Here is a 9,749-nt window from a genome sequence, read left to right on the forward strand (position 1 = left end):
TTAATATAGTTTAGAAAAGTAATAATCTTTTAAACATGCTGGGCCAAATTATACTGCCAGGTAACAGGATTGCACAGGTGCAGTGAAACCCAATGTAAGTTGAACATATCTCCAGTCCTATGCTTCTCCATGTGGAGATTGTCAGTGGTGCAAAATGTGTGGGGCATTTCAGAACACAGTAGCCATTCAGTACTGGGGGTGCGGGTGGTGGTGGGGGAAATGGGGGGACATGAGGGGGAGACTGTCCCCACCTACATTTTTACAACTGTGATTTAAGGGGAGATTTGAACCCAGCAGGGGTCAGAAAAGCAGTAGGATAAAATGAGGCATGGCCTAAAAATTGGATGAAAGTTTGAAAATGATGAATTCTCCCTTCCTGGCCTGCAAATCCCTCGAGTGTTGGGGTTGGCTTGCTCCCATAGTATAGGAAGGATTCTTTGTGGGGGCAGCTGTGCAACTTGCTAGCCCCAATGAGTCTGACATAGAGGATAGGTGCTAGAAACACCAGTAATCCTTCCAGTGGAACCATTCGAGTGTCTTAAAACACATCATCCCTGTGGGGCTTCCCAACCACTTATCTCCCTCTTCCCCTCTTTCCCCTTCTTACATACCTACCAGTGAAGAGTAAATTATTCCACCTCTACATTCTTGGGATATCTAGATCTGCCACCTTTATTTTAATCTGTTCACCCCTTAACATACACAAGCAACTCACCAACTAAGATGGACTTTCAGAGTAGCAGCCATGTTAGTCTGTATTTGCAAAAAGAAAAGGAGTACTTGTGGCACTTTAGAGACGAACAAATTTATTTGAGCATAAGCTTTCGTGAATGCATCCAATGAAGAGAGCTGTAGCTCACGAAAGCTTATGATCAGATAAATTTGTTAGTCTCTCAGGTGCCACAAGTCCTCCTTTTCTTTTTAAGATGGACTTGAATCCCAGACCAGCTTTAATAGTTATAGAACCCAATCAAATGGTGCTGTGCTACATTTGCATTGTGCGTGATGTTACAAATGAATTTAAAAAAACATACAAAATAGAATGCATGAAAAAATAAGTTACAAAAGGAAAGTCCAATGCATATATTATAAAGGAAGGTTGTACTTCCAGCATGCACTTAGCCAATATGTTATTGTATTATAATTACAATACCTTCATCTAGTTACAGTCAAAGTTTGTGAGGGGCCTATAGTTTCATGATTTAAAGTTCACTGTCTCTTTTTTTTCCACTATAAAACAGTCCAAATGGGATTTACCAAAAGGGCCTTATAGTTCTGAAGTGAAAAAAAATTTTGCTAGCAAGCAAGCACAAGTGAAGAACTGTACATCCGTGCAGGAAGGAGTGGAAATGGTAACATGTACACCAGGATCAGCTGACTCCTATTATATTATTTATTCAGGTTACTGAATATGCATTTTATGAAAAAGTTATTTAACTCCCACAAAATATCTTTCAATGAAAAATATTCATCTTATTAAAAAAACCCTCTATAGGAATATTAAAAAAACGACAGTGTCCCAGATAAGAATGTCCAGTGGCCAATGTAATTTTCAATAAATATTCATGAACCCGGTATCTCAGAAGGGACAGCACAGCACTTTAACTGCACAAGCTGGCTGCTGGCTCTGACTCTGCTCATGCTTTTAGAAACATCTGTTTCACTCTAAGTATGCTCACTGGCTTAACCCTTGCATTAGTTTAGCTGCTGCCAAACTAACATGGCTTCATCTCATTTGCAAAGTCACTCTAGTACTGTTAATTTGAGTCTTCAGCTCACTTCTTCCATCTCCTATACTACCAATGTGGCACAGTCAGAGTTTCTAAGGGAGAGGTATCTATTTCTGAGGAGGTTTGAACAAACTGATTTAGATGAAGGACCGGATTATCTGAATCCTCACCTATGCCTCAAATTGACCTTTATCTGAAATTCAAAAAAGACTGGTTAACTTTTTGTCTGTACTGCTTGAATCTGGTTGAGAAGGGCAATGGAAGTATCAGAAGCTCTTGTGAAACTTGAAGCCCAATGTTACAGAACAAAGAAGTTCAGATACTGAAAAATTGCCTTTCATGGTTCAGGCTGAAACACAACAGAGATGGCAAATACAGTATGCTATGAAACAAGCCCCACCCCCTTGAACTTTATGGGATATACATATTCATTTTGTTCTCTTTATTAAATTCCTTAAACACCACCTGATTTTTCTACTGTATATTCCTCAAAAAAAGTCAAAATCAATTATTCTTTAAGTTAATTACCTATTTCTTCCAACTCGAAGATAGTTGTCTTTAATAGTCTAATAGTTGCTTGCTACTCCCTATTTAATCACCACCTCAAAATTATTGAAAATGCAATAATTCTACCTCGTCTGGTTAGTAAGACCTATGGATTATAGTAAGCGTCTCTTCATTTATCATAGCTGGTTCATTACTTGAATCATTACTTGAACAAACTCATCTTTTGGTTTCTATAAGAAAAAAATCCAGCTGTTTAGTTTATACAAATGGATAGTTTTTGTTAATCTTCCTGACATTAGTAAATAGTCATTTTATAATCCTGCATATCAGAGATGAACAGTTTCTTTTTCCCTTTAATTTTAAGGACTGCAAATTATTAGCATAATGCTGCTTTAATGAACTTCATCTTTCATTTTCATTCCAGCTACTTTTGTAGTCACCTGTCAGCATAAATGAATTTCTTCCAAGGAGAATGACAATGATCTTACATTTTATACACACACATATAAATGAAGGGTAGCCTTAGAAAATTTAAGATTTACCAGAGCTTCCACTACAACCACTACTCCTGAGGAAAGGGGCTGAGAGGAGGAGTCATTCACTGTGCATATAAACAACAGCAAAAGGGTAAGGAAGGTCTTGTGCCTAAACAACAGAATCAGGAGTCAGAAGATCCAAGTTGATTTCAACTCCATTATGCAGCTCCCATATAACCATGGGATCATCACTTAAGCCAAAGTTTTCACTGGTTTTACTGTGAACCTCAGTTTTTTGATACTGCATTTACAAATGCCTGAGGAAGATGTTTCAGAGTAGCAGCCATGTTAGTCTGTATTCGTAAAAAAGAAAAGGAGTACTTGTGGCACCTTAGAGACTAACAAATTTATTTGAGCATAAGCTTTCGTGAGCTATAGCTCCCCTCATCGGATGTATTCACAGTGCTAACCATCAGGGATACTAAATGGTCTCATAGCCCCCAGTGTTAGCAAACATTACTGTCCTGCATTCATAAACCCTAGTTTTTAAAATGCTTATAACTAAGGTATTTGTTAGTTTTTAATCTTTTTTGAACAATGAAATGGTTTAATTCTCACTGGGGACTAGCCACTCTGAACATTTAATGTGTTTTTTAAGTTGTATCTGAGATAAAAAGAGTCTTAAAATTTACATAAAATGGAGAAAAGAGGTTCCCCCAACCCCAGCTTTCAATAACTCAGAAATGGCTGAATGGATTTAGCTCAAATTTACAAGGAATTGAAAATGGGAAGTGGGAGAGAGAGACTGGCAAAAAGACTTGGCTCCCACTATTTCTCAGGACTGCATAATGAATGAAATGTTTAACAGAGGAGAGAACATAGGGCTCACAATATGTATTAGTTAAAGGGATTTTTGAAGCCATCTGTCCACCAGCTTTAGCTAATAGCTGAATGAAAATTCCTTTTGAAAGTAAAAAAGGACAGACATTCTAATCTTCTAGCTCTTCATCCTCCACTGCAGACAAACTAAAACCACTGTGGTATTCAGGAATGGAGGCCGTGAACTTTTTCTGAAGGAGAACTTTTTGCAAGTGCTTTAAGTTGTGGTGTTGACAATGCTTATGTCACCATTTTGACATTTTTCATGGATAGTGCCTTTGAGAGAACTACATAAAAACTTTATAAAAAATAATTAAACCTCAAGATAGCTATTATAAACATTTTACAGACACAAAAACTGAGCACGGAAAGGTTCAGTAACTTGCCCAAGATCAGACCACATGCTAATAAGTCAGAATCAGGAATAGAACTTAGGAGGCTGACTCTTGGTTCCTTGCTTTAACCACTCAGACTATCTATGGCTGATTCTGTTCTCAGTGAGAAAATTCTCTTACTGACTTTTTCACACCTTTACTTCATCAAGGAAAGAAGGCTGAAAAAATTAATTCATGATAACTATGCTTTGGAGAACTCTGAGCAAAATACAAAATGCATCAGCTGATCAGGGCAAAACTACAAGCTGTGGGAATCCAATAAATAGGAATGCAGTACCTGATCAATCACAACTTTACCATTGCACTTATGAGGCAACCAATAATATTCTTTAGGCATAATGCTTGTGGAAGCTTCAATATTCATTGATAAAATTAACCATGATTTAGCTCCTTTGCGCTCCAAAAATTGTGCATTGTTGAGTCAATACAAATGTGTAAGAAAATGAAAAAATGTTTAACCACTAACCATTTATTGCCAGGCGTGGGAAGATGACGTGTTAATTTATGCAACAGGATTTGGAGAGCAATGTAAAGAGAAAGAAAAGCATCCAGGCAAATGTCTTGGGTGCATCCTGACCTAATGGCTCTTTGCACCTGGCAAATCAGCAAATTAAAGCAAACAAATGAGAGAAATAAGTTCATATTTCTGAAGAAAAGAAAATAAGGTAATTTCCCCCATTCCCATTCAAAGTTCACATTATTATACTTTCCCAGGGCTATTCCATGTAAGCTGTTACCATCCTTCACAGCCATTGTTTAGACAGCTTGAGCAGTGGCAACGGAAGTAAAGAAGATATTTATGTAGTTAGGACTGCAGCACAGAAGTGCATCCTTGGTCCTAATTTTTAAAGCAAGAAGATGTTGCTATAAAAGATTGCATTATGAAGTGAGTTTAATCTCCTAAAAGTAATCTCCAGTTTTAAGATAATCAAATCTTCTGTCCCAACATAGCAAGTAGTACTTTAGACATATACTATTGTGCTGTTAACTCATTTCGTTTAGATGCATAGTTTGTTACAGCGAGTTCCAATAGAATACACATTACAGTGCATAGCTGAAGTGCAACAAAAGGCTAATGTGCTGAAGCCTCATAAGCAGACTTGTTTGATACACACCTTATAAATGGTTCAATTCTAAAGTAGAATGCAAAGAAGGGGGTTTTCAGGAGTTAAAAAAGGTTTGTGCTGCTCTGCCGATGAGGCAATGCCCTACCATGCAAGAGTGTGGGATCTAGTGCATTGTTCTTGGGGCACGTGGGTTTGATAGATGTCATGCTTAGTTCCTGAGGGGGAACTGATGGGCCTGTCCAAGCTGTCATGGAAGCCAATAGCGAAACTGTCATGGACTTCCATGGGAGCAAGCTTAAGGGCCAGCATGTCATCCCGTATCTTCCTTTCCAGCCATTTCAAGAGCTATATTGAAGAGCTCTGGAAGAAGCTGCATCTGGCTCAGCTGAAATAAGATCTATGATGATGGAGGGAGTGACAGCAAGAATTGGAAGGGCATCAATCCATCTCTAGGTTTCTTGGAGGAGAGAGGAGACATGGAGGAAGAATATAATTTCATTTAAGTGGTTTTGGGGAAAACTATTGTAATTGTTTCAAGAACAGCAAATTATTGTTAATTTTAGTCCTGTTATATTCAGAATAAAGGTTCTAATTTAGATGCATTTTATTGTAACACATAGCTGCAGTGCCTATCATTGCAACAGAGGGACAAAAACTACGGTCAAACTCTGGTTCACGTGCTTCCATCCCGAACACGGAAGGGAACAAATTAACTACAATACAGTACCCTGCCTCCAGGCAGGAGGGTGGAGTGGGTAGGCAGCAGAAGTTGGGGTCTGGGGCCCCCAGCACAGATTGATCCTGAACCCCATAAAACTGGACAGCTGGAAGCATGTACCAAACACTGTTACCGATTTCCTGGGACTGCTACTCAAAAAAACAGGGGACAATCCTGGGAAAACCTGGACTGGTGACTAAACTGCCAATGTCTTCAGTTGGGAATTTTGCCTAAGAAAGGACTGTGGGTTTGATCCCAAAGTAGGTATCTTCAAGAAAGTATCTTTCAGTCAAATACTGCAGTACGGACAGGACTTAAAGCTGCTGTAAGCCAGAAGATGAGGATTCCCTTAGTGCAGGAGGATCCCCAGATAGCATAGGACTAGAATATTCCACTCTTGCCATCCCCTCTCCACAGAACAGGGGGAATTCCAAGATGGGCCAGGGAGCAACAGGAGCAGGTGGGGTGATGTTTAATGATCTGTCGGTAAAACAGTCTGTGAAGGGCCATTATCTCTCTGTACTTCTGCACTTATAGGGTAGCTGGAAACAGTAGGTATTGGCCGCAATGAAAAGGGAATAAGGAAAGCCCAGGGAATTATAGACCAGTCATCTTAACTTCAGTACCAAATAATGTCAAACCAACGTAATATCCTTCTTTGACAGGGTAACAAGTCTTGTGGATGGGGGGGGGGGAGAGGGGGAAGCAGTAGATGAGATGTATCTCAGCTTTAGTAAGGCTTTTGATATCATCTCACATGACATTCTCATAAACTAACTAGGAAAATATAGCCTAGATGAACCTACTATAAGGTAGGTGCCCAACTGGTTGGAACAGCTTACTCGGAGAGTAGTTATCAACAGTTCACAATCAAACTGGAAGGGCATATTGAGTGGAGCCCTGTACTGGGACTGGTTCTATACAATATCTTTGTAAATGATTTGGATAATGACATAAAGAGTACACTTATAAAGTTTGTGGATGATACCAAGCTGGGCAGGTACCAAGCACTGTGGAGGAAAGGATTAGAATTCAAAATGATCTCGACAAACTGGAGAAATGGTCTGAAATAAATAGGCTGAAATTCAGTGAGGACAAATGCAAAATACTCCACTTTGGAAGGAATAATCAATTGCACAAAAACAAAATGGGAAGTGGCTGCTGAGGAACGAGTACTGTAGAAAAGGATCTGGGGGTCATAGTGCATCACAAACTAAATATGAGTCAACAATGTAACACTGGTACAAAAAAGTGACCATCATTCTGGGATGTATTAGCAGGAGTGTTGTAAGCAAGACACAAGAAGTAATTCTCCCACTCTACTTAGTACTGGTAAGGCCTCAACTGGAGTTTTGTGTTCACAGTATGGGAAGGATGTGGACTAATTGCAGAAAGTCCAGAGGAGATCAACAAAAATGATGAAAGGTCTAGAAAACATGACCTATGAGGATAGATTGAAAAAGTTTGGTTTGTTTAGTCTAGAGAAGAGAAGACTGAGGGGTAGGGGGACATGATAACAGTCTTAAGTACACAAGAGGTTATTATAAAGAGAAGGGTGATAAATTGTTCTCCTTAACCACTGAGGACAGGACAAGAAGTAGTGGACTTAAATTGTAGCACGGAAGATTTAAGTTATGCACTAGTAAAAACTTCCTAACTCAGTGTAGTTAAGCACTGGAACAAATTACTTAGGGATGCTGTGGCATCTGTCATTAGAGGTTTTTAAGAACAGGTTAGACAAACACCTATCAGGGATAGTCTAGATAACACCTAATCCTGCCTCAGTGAAAGGGACTGGACTAGATGACTTACTGAGGACCCTTCTAGTCCTACATTTCTATGATTCTATGATATCAGATTGATGGATCAATGGGATGATCCAGTATGATAAATTCTGTGATTCTAGTACATGTAAGATTGGCTAAGTCAGAAGTCAAACTTGAAAAGCACAACTGGAGAAACGCCACAATTCTTTTATAGTTTTCTTTTATAATGCTGTCATTTCTATTTTAGTTTAAAAGATTTCCCGACAGCATAGACCTCTGAGCAAGCATGTCTATTTGGACATTATTTTTGAAATAGACAAGTCTTTGCACACATAATACACAGGCAAAAATAATATGCAATCTATAAATAAAGACTTTAATATCAAATGGGTATTTGCTAGTGTGGTGATGTAATCCTCCATATATATGATTATATATGTAGTCAATGTGGTGAATATAAAGGCACATTTAAATGTCTGATTTAGCATTAGGATGAGAAATAGTTGTTCATGACAAATGGCAAGTAGCAAGTTTTAAAAGATGGCCTTGATCCCACAAACAAAGGCACTACTCGGGCATCAAGTTAAGCATGTGCTAAAGTGTTTGCAGCACCAGGGCACAGCTGAGCAAAAGCTGAACTTTTATTTGCTTTATCATGTGAATATGACAGCTGTGTAAAAAGCATGTCAAATTTTGGACCTGCATAAATAAACAACATCTACTGGTCTGAAACTAATAAAAATACCTACAGGACTGTATTTAAATTGGGACTGGGGAACAATCTGAAATAACTGTGCATCATGTTATCTGCCAGTGGGCTGATAAGTAGAGTGCGGGGACTGAATGTGGCTTTTGTTTAAAAGCATTTGAAATGATAAGAACGAAAATCCTTACAGAGAGATGTGGCCAAGCTACATTACTAGCTGGACACAACTGAAAACTAACTAAAATGGCAAATTACTTACTTGGCAAATATAGAAACATAGCCCAAGCCCGTGCCAACTCCCAGTCCCAAGCCTACTAAGGCAACTGAACAAAGGCCTTTCACAGGCGATGTAATTTAGGCTACCTGACTTAGTAAGAATGGTCAGGTGTATAAAGGGGCCTCATGGAACACTAGACAGAGAGAAATTCACATGGAGTAAGTGAAGCGCTTTGCTGGCATGTGGACGTAGGTTCCGGAGGCTATTCTCAATACAGAAGACAATCACTGGCAGGTAATAAAGGAGGCATTTATGTGATATGTCAGCAGTTAGTGCAAAGCTTAAAAGAAATGAGATCATGTGGCAAGATAGCATTCTCTGCTTTTCCCTGAGGGGAAGGAGCATTACTGTTATTACTATAAGCCATTGTTACCGCTACTTCTTTGAAATAAAGTGTGACACAGTATCGTCAGCTGATACTTGTGCGATCGCAGCTATCATAAATTGTGGTTTTCCAGAATATTAATCTCTGGTTACACCATGCAGCTACCATACAAACATGTAGTGTAGATATAAAGGCAGTCCCCTAGATAAAATTGCTGCAATTTACTGCTTTATTTTAAGATTTCAGAAGGTTTTTTTAACATGTAAATCAGAGAAGAAGTGAGAGTTTAATACAGTACCAGGTATACTTGGCAGGGGACAGTATAAATTTAGTGGTTTTATCCCATAAGGCCAAATGCTAGAGTCCTTACGTTGACTAAACTCCCACTGATAGCAACAAGAATTTTCCTAGAATAAGGACAGATTAAAAACGGAGTAAGGACTCAGGATCTGGCTCATATACTATAATGCTGTTTAAACAGTTTACACTGCATTTCAGATAAGACTTTAAAACCCAAAGTTCTGTCTGTTCAGAAGGAACATTTAAGATACAATGGCACTTTGCTAATTGTCCTTGGCCAAAATAATACTACATAGCACTTATACAACACTTCTCATCCACACATCTCAAAGCATTTTACAAATCCATATTCTACAGGTGGGGAAACTGAGGCAAGAAAAGGTTGAAATGACTTGTCCAAAGTCACACAGTGAGTCAACAGCAGAATAAGGAATAAAGCCCAAGTTTCTCAAATCCTGGTGCCCTATTCATGAGAAATGCTGAGATGAAGTTGCCTATAAGAACCGATTCCTATTCATTTATAAGTTTCATATTGGAAAATTAACTCTGAAAACTATCTTTAAATTTGGTCTGTAAAACCAATCACAGTCAAACACTTTATCA

At 38.7% G+C, this 9,749-nt stretch overlaps 1 long non-coding RNA gene across 1 annotated transcript; it reads right to left on the reverse strand.

Moving 5' to 3' along the window:
- Nucleotides 1–3,041: 3,041 nt before the first annotated feature.
- On the reverse strand, nt 3,042–9,512 carry LOC122461114. Its single transcript, XR_006282853.1, has 3 exons — nt 9,502–9,512; nt 8,421–8,427; nt 3,042–3,178 (listed from the first exon to the last, which is right to left on the reverse strand). It is a non-coding gene; the product is annotated as an uncharacterized LOC122461114 (long non-coding RNA).
- Nucleotides 9,513–9,749: the final 237 nt, after the last annotated feature.

The sequence above is a fragment of the Dermochelys coriacea genome, chromosome 7 (genome assembly GCF_009764565.3).
Source record: "Dermochelys coriacea isolate rDerCor1 chromosome 7, rDerCor1.pri.v4, whole genome shotgun sequence".
Classification (NCBI taxonomy): domain Eukaryota; kingdom Metazoa; phylum Chordata; order Testudines; family Dermochelyidae; genus Dermochelys; species Dermochelys coriacea.